The following is a 13,457-nucleotide window of genomic DNA, read 5'->3' on the forward strand; positions in this document are numbered from 1 at the left end:
ACTCCTTTTCTTCCTGAGCTGTCCTGGCAATTCTCTGCCTGAGGTATGTGTCACGTATTTCCTTTTCCAAGCTGTCTATCTCAACAAGTAGTTGTTCTCTCTTTTCTTTGGCGTCGCGAATGAGTATATCCATGATGCCAAAAGAAGAATTAATCAATAGTTGTTCCCACTCTTGTAGTAATAGGGTTTAGATGTATTACTCCTTAAAATTCTCATCGCAACCCAATATTGGGTCACTCCTAGAGCACGACAAATGGTGCAAATCCCTTTGAATCGAGGAGCAGAATAGACTGGACAAAAAAAAAAAGTGTTCCTCGGTTTCTGGACTACCAGAACAAACGGGGCACAGATCAGACAAGGGAACAGACCCCCATTTACTGGTCAGGGATAACAGTGGAAGGCTCCCAAATTGGAAACAAGCATACAACCCCTTCCCCTGCAAGTCAGGAATAAGGTCCAAATAAGGTTCAAAGTGAGGGATTGATGTAAAGTCCAAGAATGAGACAGTCAAACGGCCATCTAAATTGCTACGGGTTAGTTCATTCCTTACGTAAGACCAATAAGAAGTTTTCACAATGGAACTGTGTGACTTCTCCAGACCCTGGGGATTTTCCCAAAAACTTGTCAATCCCAAAATGTGAAACCATATGGACATGTGTTTGACCCATGGAATGGAAGTCACATTTGGTCTCTTTAAAAGGTAATGGAAGGAATCTCTATATATGGCGAGATCTGTTACTGTCCAAATTGTCACCCAATATAGTAGCGGTTTTATGATAATCAGATCCATTATACGTTTGAAACCCAGATCTAGAAACAAAGGTTTTAGTGGGGTACTCTTTGGGCAAGCAACTAGGCTTCTGGCAAAATTATTTTCGCAAACCAATATTTTGCTGCAATCAGAAAATCCCCAAATTTCCGCACAGTAAGCAGCTGCTCCCTGTGCTTTGGCCAAGTAGATTTTGATAGCAGGAGAAACAGCTTTGGACACTGAGCTTTCATAAAGGCGCAGGATAGCAGCTGCTCCATTTTGGAGGAGCCCCACACTCTTCCCAATCTGTTCCTCCCAAAGCATGTTACTAGAGATCCTTACTCCTAGGTAGTCGATAGAATTAACCCTGGTCAATACAGACCCATCTAAACCAATTGTACATCTACCCCGGTGTCCTAGACCAAAGACCATAAGCCTAGTTTTGTCAACATTCAGCTCTAATCCATAATCCAGACAAAAGGATTTAAAGTGGTCAACTAGCGTTTGGAGTCCCGTCGGGGTCCTAGAAATAAGCATCAGCAAAAAGTAAGATGGGTATCTTTTGGGAATTCAGTGTTGGAGCATCATTCTGGCAAGCAAGCAATTTAGGAACTACCTTGTTGATAAAAAGAGAGAACAGCAGTGGGGCCAGAACACATCCTTGGCATACTTGGCATCCCTGTGGATGGGAATTTTATCTGTCAGTTCACCTCGGTTGCCCCACCTCACCTGTGCGTAGGTGTTTGCATGAAGTCACCTCAGGAGTTCAACTATTTTGTAGAGTATTCTCTGCCTCAATAGTACTTCCCATAACTTCTTCCGTGGGACCAAATCAAAAGCTGTTCACAAGTCCACGAACACAACATATATGGGTTGTTTATCAAGGACTACATACTTCCAATGCAGGAGCACCAATCTAAATACCAGGTCTATTGTGCTAATTTTGGGGCAAAAGCCCGCCTGCAAGGGCGAGAGGACCTGATTGTCATATACCCATTCCATCAGTCTAGCCAATAGTTGTTTGGCGAATACTTTTTGTATATTGTCAATCAAACTAATTGGTCTATAATTGGCGGGTAGATTGGCATTCCCCTTTTTATATATTGGAATAATTTCCACACCTTTCCAGGTGCCTGGGATTGAACCCCCTGCAGCAATTTTATTGGAAAGCAAATTTATATACCAGGACCATATCGTCAACTCTGATTTATATAAATTCCCTGGGATCTTATCAGGTCCTGGAGCCTTGCCAGGTTTTAAACATTTAATTGCTTTTGCAGTCTTCTCCAGGGAAAAGTTGATAATATCCACAGATGCCTGGGGGTCCTGAATGATTCGCTTAAAGCTATCACTAGAGGTAGCTCGAGGTGAAGGGGCAGAGTCACACACGTTGCTGGTTAACATGTCGAGGGGGGCGTCATAAAGTTGGGAAAAGTGGGTCACCCAAACCTCTGGTTGAATATGGTTCCTAAGGATACTCCTGTTCCCCCTATATCTTTTAGATACCAGTTCCCAAAATAGCCTATTGTTTTTTACTTCGACTACAACGAGCATGTCCCGCCAAACAACATCTTCCCATGACTGTTTTGCCTGCACTATTGTTTTTTTTTATGTACATCTAGAAGAACAAATTTCACACAGGGAACCGTCCCTGATTGCGGTCTTGAGTGCCAGCTTGGCCTTAGCACAGTCCGTATTGTACCATACATTGGCTGCTGTCAACTTAGGGGATTTAGACCTAGGCTGGACATTTTTGTAAAAAATGCTCTGCAGCCTATTTTGCAATGACTCGTGTATAGTAAGAATAGGAATAGTACTTACTTCATGATCAGCATAATCCGATATCTCATCAATAAAAGCTTTGTAAATCCCCGAAAGTAGATAAGGGTTAGACATTACCTTGGGCCAACATACTCTAGTGCAATTAATAGTCTGTAAAGGGGTAGGGACCTCAGACAACTGAGCGTGGGCGGACCTCCTAAATTCATCTCCACTTAGGGTAAGGAGTAGGGGATTATGGTCGCTCTCTGGTCGAACGTCCACCTTCATATCATTTACCATAGGCCACAATCTAATGTCCACTAGAAAGTAGTCGACGGTACTAGAGGAGATACCTCTGTTAAATGTCGGCATCATGTCCAAATCAGATGGCATGTGTCCATTACATGCCCTGAGACCATGCTTTAGACATAATGCGGCCAACTGAGTGACCACTCGGGATCGTGTACATAAACTAGTTTTCGTTAGTTGTGGGATTCCCCACAGATCGTCTTCGTCTTCCGTTAACCCCCTGCTCAATATGGATGGCTCAAAGGTGCAATTAAAGTCACCTCCGATTACTACCAGGGTTGATGGATGAAGAGAATCCAAAAATTCTGACAATTGACTTAACTTCTGGGATTCTAGGCCCTGCGATACTGTACGGGCATAAATATTGATTAGGATAATCTGCAGGTCTGCATGAAAAGTAAGTTGGACTCCCATTAGATCCACTGAGTCTATATTTAGTAGTGAATGTTGGCAACATAGGGCCAGATGTAGCAAAGGGTTTTTCCCATTCTGTGTCAATGGGAAAATGTGTTCGTACATATGGCCCTAAGTCTCTTATTTAATAATAGCATTAGTTCTCCTTTGGCATGACCCAAACCCTTATCAGGTGGTTGTGCTGGAATGCTAAACGAAGTGAACCCTTGGATATAGGTCTGATGCTCGACCCAAGTTTCTTGGAATAAACAAACATCCTGGCTGCTAATGTAAATGGACCAGTCTATATCTCCTAGTTTCTTAGCCAAACCTGCCAGATTCCATGACATTAGCAATAATTTAGTTTCAATCGACTCGGGGTCATCCAACGGGACAGGGCCTCCCTCAGGACAAAGGACCCCGTTAGGTAACCCCGGGAGCTCTTTGTAAGTGAGATTTAGTCATCCGGTTACTGATGACAGAGGCTGGGGTTCAGGTTCTACTTGTCGAATACAGACAGGAGTGGAAATAAAAGTCTTCCCATCGCCAGAATCAGGGGGCTGAGTAGCAAGATTAATGCCAATCCCTCTCGGGCAATTTAAATGGCGTGTACGTACTTCGAAGTCTATCAGGTCCTCCGCCAGAACCCTGCTGAAAAAACAAACAGAAATAAAATCATAACTTGAGCCCACAACACTGTGCCTTTGCACCAAGTATATGTCAGAGCGTATAACAGAAAGACAATTGCGTTGGGTCCGTAGCCAATGAATAGTTTTGTTGGTCAAGGACTCTGTATCTTCAAAGGCACCTGCCAATAACTTTGGGCCATCAATCATATAAATCATATAAATTGTACGACCAATATTCTCCAAATTCTCTGAACACTGTCCCATATAGCCTCTGTTAATGTCTTTTCTTTCTTTCTCATTCTCCTCTCGAACTTGTGTTGCTGTTGCTGTCTGACTGCTAGCTCCCAGATCGCTAATGGCTCAAACTGTGCTGGTCTCGGAAAGGGCTTCAATTCATATAGCATATGATGCTCCAAAACCCTCAAATTGAACATTCCATTTGTAGGAAATGCTAAATTTTCATCCTACTCTGTCACTTTGCACCATTGCTTTAGCCAACGACATGGCGTGACTCCCTTCTCTTCCATTACAATGTAAGCTGGTGTACCTTCTGGCGGTGTAGCTTCACCTATACTCATTGTAATGTACGTATCACCCCTTAAAGCACTCTTGAAAGCCATGAAAAATGTCGTAATTTCAACCTTTTTGTTATTCAATCAAATCAGGAAGTGACTCTTAATCCCAGAATTCCCTTCACCCACTTTCTCAACCAACTGCCTCTAATGGAAGGCTGACAATCCGTGCCTGACCCTTCTGACTAACCGACCTATCCCAGCACGGCTCCAATGACATCACACTCACATGTACTGTGGCTGACAAAGTCTTGTGGCTTGTCCTCCCAAACTTCGATCCACACAAAACTAATGCAAAATGGCGATCACTAAACCCAAAACCAAAAAACAAATCTGCTGGTTTACTACCAGGTAACACAATCGCTTCAGAAACTTTACGGATTTTTCACTGATGGCTCTCGCTCTAACAGCTACTCCTTTCTCAGTTTCCCTGACTCACAAGCAAAATTCGACCTGCAAATTTTACTTTCAACTAGTTAGTGGGTCTCTCCTGGTGCACATAGGACTCGCCAGATCTCAGTTGAAATTTCCTTTCACTCACTTTAACACACAGTTTGATTGTCGACCACGCCCGATGGACCTACTAAACCAGACAAATTACAACATAAACCAAGTCTCTCACACTTTTCAATATAATCCGGAGTCTTAGACCACACTGGGTCCGTACATCAACAACCACACGGATAATTATTTTTTTAGCACAAAGCGCCACACACATGTGAAGTTCGACGACTTCCGTACTCTTACACTGCAGAGTATGCACACTCCTTCTAAAACTTCATTTGGAGTACACAAACTCCCTAAACCCTCACAAACCTCACAATTCACCTGCAATTTGTATAAGCTGTGCAAGCGCAGAACACTACTTCATTAACTCTATCACTAGAATGCCAAGAACATCCTCAAACACCCATTGGCAGGCTCCATGATTCTGTGAAAGTCATTTCGGGACTTAAGGGAACATTTTCTCTCCAACTAGCATCATTGAGAAATTAAGTCCAAATCTCAGTAATAATGAACTCTCAATAGACCAAATCATCAAGCTACCACCATCTCCGTTAATCTTTATGTCTTTCTGCTACCATCTCTCAGACCATCAATCCTACTACTATCTATGTTAATACCTGTTATTCTATACCAGACGTCTATGATGGGCTCTTAAGGAGACAAACTATCCTCTGCTACCATTTCTGTTAGCACATCTGACCTAATAAGTAAACTTACAAGGGGACGCTAATAAGTCGATGAACCTTTTGACTCGCAAGTAAGATGTTCCCACCATAACTCCAGTACATGCAGATCAATAATCAATAATCAACCATCAACACCAATATTTAATGATAATCAATAACATTAGTAATCAATGGAGTCAGTAATTGTCACACACCATGACCTTTCAGTCATGAATAACCACACCTTTTAGTGAAAGATAGAATATTTATTTCACTATATTAACAAAGCTAATGTCACGTAAGATAGTCTCAAAATCAAATGATACACATACAGTAAAAACACTGCTTGTCCAAACTTGTGAAAGAAATGCAATCTAATCAAAGCTTGAACTACCACACATTCTTAGGTTACAGTGCAATAATAAGAACAATTGCGCAAACGATATAACATACATTTAGATTCAGCAAATAATTAAATCAACGTTATTCCCCATAGCAAATTTCCATTAGTGAGGATCCTGATCTAACACCCGATTAGCATCAGCATGTTGGGCTTCATGCAAAACAATTTAGCAAACACAAGTTTGGAAAACATCTAACTATGGCTCTATCTAACAGTGTGGTTGGTACCTAGAAAGAAAAAGCAAATAGGCAAAACAAACACATGCTTCTCCTCAATTGGATCGGCAAACTAAGATTGTCTTCATCATCAGGACATTAGTTCAGTCATCAAGGCATCAGGATTCATCATCAAAGTTCAGAAATGGCAAAGTCTTTAAGCATTAAGTTAAGCATGTCTATTGTCAAGACGCTCAGGGAATTATTGACCTTTCGGCCAGCAAGAAAATAGGCAATGGGCTCTCTTCCCTCAGACCAGTCCTGTTAATTTAAATTCCCTAGAACTATTTCCCAGGTCCCTATTGGTCAAGAGGTTGCATGTTCATACCTTGTCCAATACAATTACAACTTCAAATCTATGAATTCTACCACTACTCCGTTCACATGTCGCTAATTGGCTTCTCCGGTCCTCATCATCCGGCTTGTCAGGTAACAATATTGTTGCAGCTTATACTCCAGTCAGTTTCTCTATTGTTCTTCTCATGAGCAAGTCATTCTTACACACATTATATTCATAATGTTACATTTAGCAAGAACAGCATCTTCTAGCAGACGGTTCTCAGGAGAAAGACTTTTAGCTACGACCACATTGGACAGTACAATGGAAAATCACAGTTTAATTCTCTAAGCCAGCCATTTTATTAAACGTTAAGAAATACAGCTTGACCTGAGGCCGTGCAACTAGGCCAAGACCTCCGCTAAGTTAGGGCTTTCAGTTAATAAAGCTAATACATAATGCATAACCCTTAATATGACATATTGCTACATTAATCAAACATATACTCAACATTTCATATTAATAAGCCATTAATAAATATACTTTGTGAACATTGGTGGCCAGTCATCATGATCACATTTTCAAATGCGTGCATTATTTTCTACGTTATTACATTTTCTACACAAATCCATTACTCGGAATACATGATTACTCATTACAAAATTTCTGTTAAAACTCCTGCGCTAGCAACTCCGACAGACAACACTGGCATGAACAGTGCAGCAGCCGGGCAGCAATGATGTCACAGCGGCAGACACCCTCCAAAGTGATGCCCAAACAGGGACAAACCAGTTTCTTGGGTGTTGATGCCAGATCCAGGTGTTTCTTGTCACCAAATTGTAGGAGGAAGGCGCGGAGATAAATTGCAAAATGGCAAGCTTATTGTGGGAGAACAAACATCCACAACAAGTAGCGACCTGTGTCTGCAGGCGGTGTCTAGCAAATTAAAAACAATAGCAGGCTTACAAGCGCTGTTCCACTCCAGAGTGCGGAACACTTTACAAAAGATAATAAGTTGTTAACGCTACATTGTCACGTGAACATTACATTACTACATTCACCTTCGAGATGGAGGCCTCTATACAGAAATCAAGTTTCCTTCTCTTCCTGTATGAAGAAAATAATTATGTCATTTGCTGGCAGGAGCAGAAAACATTTATGTTAAATAAGAAGCCACTCTTGGGTAGGGTAATTCTGACAGTTCAGCATAATAAAGCTTCTTTTGGCATACAGGAGCTAAACAAAACAGACTAACATAACAATGAGTGAAACTCTATAAATCAATCAGTTAGTGTTTAGAAAGCGCAACTACTCACCCACATGGGTCTTAAGGTGTGGGGGGGAGCATGTGTAGTGTCCACTGGTGAGGTGGTTCTTAAAAAAGCCATGTCTTCAGCTCCTCTACAGTATTGTACAAGGTTAGTAGGTGGAAATAAGTGAGACATTACCAGGCAAGCACATTATAGCTCATATCCCTTCTGCCAATAGTAGAAATTCTTTGTAACACCATGTTGCTATGTAATTACTGCATTTTCCCATTGACAGAGAATCAGAAACACACTTTGATACAGTAGGGCCTAAGCCTCCTGAAAAACAACAAAATGCTTGATGATGTAGATTTCATTCCATGTCATTGTCTGGAAGCCTTGGTCGTCACTGCTGTGGATGATCTTTCATTGGCAGCCAACAAGGAAGGTGTCAAAAGTCTGATTTTACTAGACTTGTATGCTGTGTTTGATACCGTTGACCAGGTCCTCCAGTTAAAATGACTGGCAGTGACTGACCAGGGTGGTGGTGAACTAAGTTGGTTCTCCTGTTTTGTAACAGAACTTGCTTAAAGAGTTGCATGGGCCCTTTCATATTCAAGATTTCAATGATTACTTGTGGTGTGCCACTGGGTTCTGCACTCTTAATATATATTTGTTTAAGGCGACTGTTGATGATTTAAGAAAGACTAGGTAAGAGGACAATCTTATTTCTTTTCAACATATATTCCCTTAAAGACCTTTGTTTTTTTTTTTCAACAGGTCTAACTTACTTTTTCTTCCCATTGTATTTTCAGTTGTTGTAGAGCCTCCCTTCTTAGAGTCAAGAGACCCCATGGGTGAACATGTAACATAATATAGCACATTATAACCCTATACTAGTAGATGAAGCCAGGTGCAGGAATGCACGATTGTCTACTGTAGAACTGGAATTCCATGAAATTTGGGCATTCCCACATTTCCAAGGCAAGCCACGCATTGTAATGTCCTCCAAATACCTTTTCTGTGCTCGTTACGAGTACAGATTTCAACCTACTCATCCCCAAGAAAAAAGTGCTTATAAGTGCATTGACGTCAGTGCTTAATTTGAGCCGGTGGTTTCCGGTGCTCTGCACCAGCATTTAATTACCAGTACCAGCTCTAGTGACAGTCCGCCACATGGTGGCGCTGTCTAATTTTGACATAACCACAGCAACTGTGTTCAGTAAATCAAACTGCATTGAAAATGATTCATACCTGCATCTCACACCATATTACAGCTTTGTGTGGCCTGAAATAGTCTGAATTGTCACAGAATTGTAGGAGTGCGATTCTTAGGTATTATGACATTGGAAGTGCTGACAGGGGCAATGCATGGTGCAGGCTGCAGTGGACTTCGGAGAGAAGCCCTGGCAGTTAGGGGCATATTTATAATGCCCTAGCGCCATCTGGCGCCACATTAATGTCATTATTTTTAAAGTTAATGTGGCCCAACAATACCGAAATCCCTGCACCGCATTTACAGTGTGGCGCAATGCAGGCATTGCGCCACTCTGTAACCCATGTGCTTCATTATGCCTGTGCCAGGCATAATGTATGTAAAGGGGGCGTTCCCCCGTTAGGGGAGTGGGAAAAATGGAATAAGGAAATCTAGGAGATTTCCTTGCACCATTTTTTACGGCACTATTAAAGCTTGCTTAAGAGCAGACGTTAAAAGGGGGCTTACAATATTTTGGGTGCTACTCCTGCAGAGTACATCAATAGCGTCATGAGAAATGGCGCTATTGCCCCCTACCCTGTGCCATGGTGCGCCGTATTTTAAATATGGTGCACATATGGTGGCGGTAGGGGGATGCTCAGGGGCGCAAGGAAAGTGGCACTGCACTTGGTGCAGCGTCACTTTCCATAAATCTGCCCCATAATGTTTTACAAATTAAGCACTGGTTGACCCTGGCCAGGAATCACTTTGTAAATTTATGGTAGGCATAAAAATGTACATCTGCTTTAATTTGGGATAAATACTATTCATCCCCATTCATTGTTTAACGTCCTACAGTTGCATAACAGTGTGGCTACAGCAAATAAGAAGAAACGTTTTTAAATAGGTACATCAAGTAAGCGTTTCAAATTAAAAAAAAATACAGTACTTAGAAAAGTGCTTTCTTAATGACGCTGTTGGCATGCTTCCATTTTTAAGTGGAATACGTTAAAGTGGTGGTTCTTATCCTGTGGTCCTGGGACCACTGGGAGGCTGTGAGGCCTCTTCAGGGAATCCATAACTGTTTTAGAAAATTACATAAATTACATAATATTAAAATTAACATATTAAAATTAATAAGGTACAAACAAGTAAAGAAGGAAAAGTGAAAATTAGGCAACTTTTCCAAATGTTATTGTGAATTAAAATAAAAGCATAATATAAGGACATTTGATTGGTGTATACCTAATTTTGTGCATTGTTTTGAGGTTTAAATCATAGACATTGCTTAGGCTGGAGGTCCCTGACTTCCAATAATGACTCAGTGGTGGAGAGGCGGATCCCCAGATTCTAGCAATGACTCTATTTGGGTCCACAGCAGTTAAAATGTTAATAAACGCTGGATTAAAGTATCTAAAGTGACTATGTAGGGGAGCTGTACAGGACAGACTTTTGGAATGTAAGGGGGGAACAAACGGGGTTGGCTGCTTCCAGCTTCTGTACTCTGATGTTTTAATGTAAGAGATGTCGATTATGATCTGGTGTGAACAATTGTGGTATTTTATGTGTGCATATTTTTGGATACTTTGTGACCTTCAGATACAAGTTGCATGCACGTTTTGAGTAGAAATAACCGGTACGGCTCTGCCTGTAGTGGGAGATTCTCTTGAGAAATGCTGTCACAGACTTTTTTTCGCTGAAAGCTTCTGTGCACCCAACATATGAACAAATGTAGATTGCACTCGTAAAGTGTCCTGGCTACAATGCCTTCTCCTCTCATACATCACAGTGACATATTAAGTTTAATCATTTAAAATATGTGTTTACCACTTCAACCAAGAGGCAAAGGGGGGGGGACGGAAGTGGGGGGCAACTGAAAATACGTAATCAGAAAAATATGCCTCCTGTTGGAATGTTAAGTACAGTGGATTAAAAGATTGGTAGCCCCATGTAGGCTGCAACATTTACAATAATATTGTTAACGCGTCCGTCTATGTTAATTTTATACACATCAGGACTCGTTTTAGGCCGATGAATCTTTGGACCCAGTGGTGAAACACCGTAAGACGAGACAACTGATCAATACATCAAACCATATGTCAATAATATTGTTAACATATATCACCACAATATATTTCACTTTAGACATTAATAAATCTTCGACGCAACCATGACCTTTCAGTCATGAATAACCACACCTTATTGAAGTTTTGTGAATTTTATTCCCTATTAATTACAATCTAATAGCAAATGTATTAATCTCAAAACCAGGAAGCAAAGAACATTATCACAAAGCGGCGACTATAATACGTTTTCATCAATGCAAAGATCACAAGTATAAGATAATCATATGAAGATAACAAATCAAAATACATAGAACCTCCTAAAGGTCTTAGTTCAGCATAGCACCATGTCAGTCACGTCAGTTACGTCAGTTAAGATGAACACCTCGTCTAGCCACTGATTAGCATTAGCATGTTGGGCTTCATGCAAAACAATTTAGAACATCAATTTGGAAAACGTCTAACTAAAGTCTCTAATCAAAACACACAGCAGTTGGTACCTAGAAAGGAAAGGCAAAATAAATGAATTTCCATTAGCAACGGTATAATTACCCTCCTCGGAATAGGTCAGCATACAGGGTCAGTCTTCGTCTTCAGGACATCAGTTAAATCGCCGTCAGTCTATCTAAGCTAAGGGCAGGGGACACTTCCTTCATAAGGAAGGAAGTGTAATGGGACTACTAAGGGTGAGGATGGTTTTTGTCTAAGTCTCAATCACCAAATAGAGTGACAGAGTTTCTGGATGCAATCGATATCATTCCCTACCTAAATGCCGTCTGTTCCTTGTGTCATGAGTTTTCATCCCTTTTTCAAAATACATTCCCCCAAAATCCTATTGGTCAGTCACTACACCCCACTATCTGTAACCTATCAATTTATACATTAAGTAATACATTTGTCATTCTATGATATTTCTCGTGCTTCTAATTGGTCTTTATAATTGACGTTTTCGTAGGTGGCACATCCGGGGTTACTTCATTTTCTGGCACACACTTCGGGTCAAGAGTTCTCTTCTCCGCGATTTAATGTCCTTGAAAGTGTCCATGTTTGTTGCGAAGTCCATACATTTTTATACTAAAGCTACTAGCATGCGGATGAGAGAATTTAGCATTGTTGCAAATAAGTGAAGAAAAGAACAATTGTTGGTTCATGGCCTTTTGCAAATCAGTACACTGGAGAAACAGAAAAATACGCTTTAATATGAGAGCTACAGAGCCAGTTTTCGACTCACGCTAACTTAAGGCTTATGAATTCTAATAAATGCAGTCTTCGTACGTGTTAACATATTCAATTAATCATAATACAAACAATTATTTCTTACAGTCGACATTAGTTTCTGCATGTGAAAAATTCTCCACGTTTAAAATACGTTTCAATGAATAATATTATTTTATTAATGCAGCATTTGTTAAATATAAGCATTTCACATCTAGAATAGGTAATATTTAAACTACGCTCTCTCAGTCCCTCCTCTGATGACACTCGCCATCACACAATCTTTTGATCTTAATTTTTCACCTTGCGCATAATACGCATTTCAACATCTTGCCCTTTATGTGAGCTTTCCCATATTTCATTGAACATTTTCTCTCTTTCACTTTCTTCATTTCTTTTGGTTCTTTTAGGCCAATTTCTTTTTACTTTGTCATTAATTCTACATGCTCCCCATAATCCTAATAGACAAATTAAAACAATTAATAGACCCATCATAATTTTTGCAAGTACCCCATTCCAAATGTTGGTAAACCAGCTTCCCACTCGGGCAATTCCTTTTCCAAATTTTTCCCAAACACCAAGTTCTTTGAGATCCTTCAAATCTGTACTATCTCTGGTAAGGTTAGTAAGCATGTTTCTAATTTTCTTACTGTTATCTGGAATAAAAGGAACAACAATGACGCTCATTAAGCATTTTAGAAACACCTCCACTCTTTGCTAAAAGAATGTCTAAAGCAAGCCGATTTTGAAGAGTCATAGCTCTTTCTGCAGCAAGTTCAGTATCCATCAGGAGGATAGCTCCTGTAATATTTGTCAGCATGTTATCCACAATAGTAGACAACTTTTGAATCTTCATAGAATTCAAGATAACCCCTACTGATGGGATTATGGCTCCAAATATATCACCAATGACAGCCGCCACTGATTCTCGTTTTTGTCTGGGATGTTGTAATTCAGACGTTTTAGGTATTTGTTTTAAGTCATCAATCTGGTATATCTTTGGAAATACTATTCCCAAATAACATGTCCCATACCATCCCTTAGGAAGACGGTAATATGCATTTAACCCACAGATGTAATACATTCCAGGAATCGCTGGGTCTTGTCCATTTAACATAAAGGTCCATTTACTCTGAAACAAAAACACATGCCTACATTCACTCGTACCCACAAACAAATTATCCTGTTCAGATTTTGGCCTATATATACAAAGTCTACCTATGTGTAATGCATCTATAGCTAATTTGCCTTGTGT

The sequence above is a fragment of the Pleurodeles waltl genome, chromosome 11 (assembly GCF_031143425.1).
Source record: "Pleurodeles waltl isolate 20211129_DDA chromosome 11, aPleWal1.hap1.20221129, whole genome shotgun sequence".
In the NCBI taxonomy this organism is placed as follows: Eukaryota; Metazoa; Chordata; class Amphibia; order Caudata; family Salamandridae; genus Pleurodeles; species Pleurodeles waltl.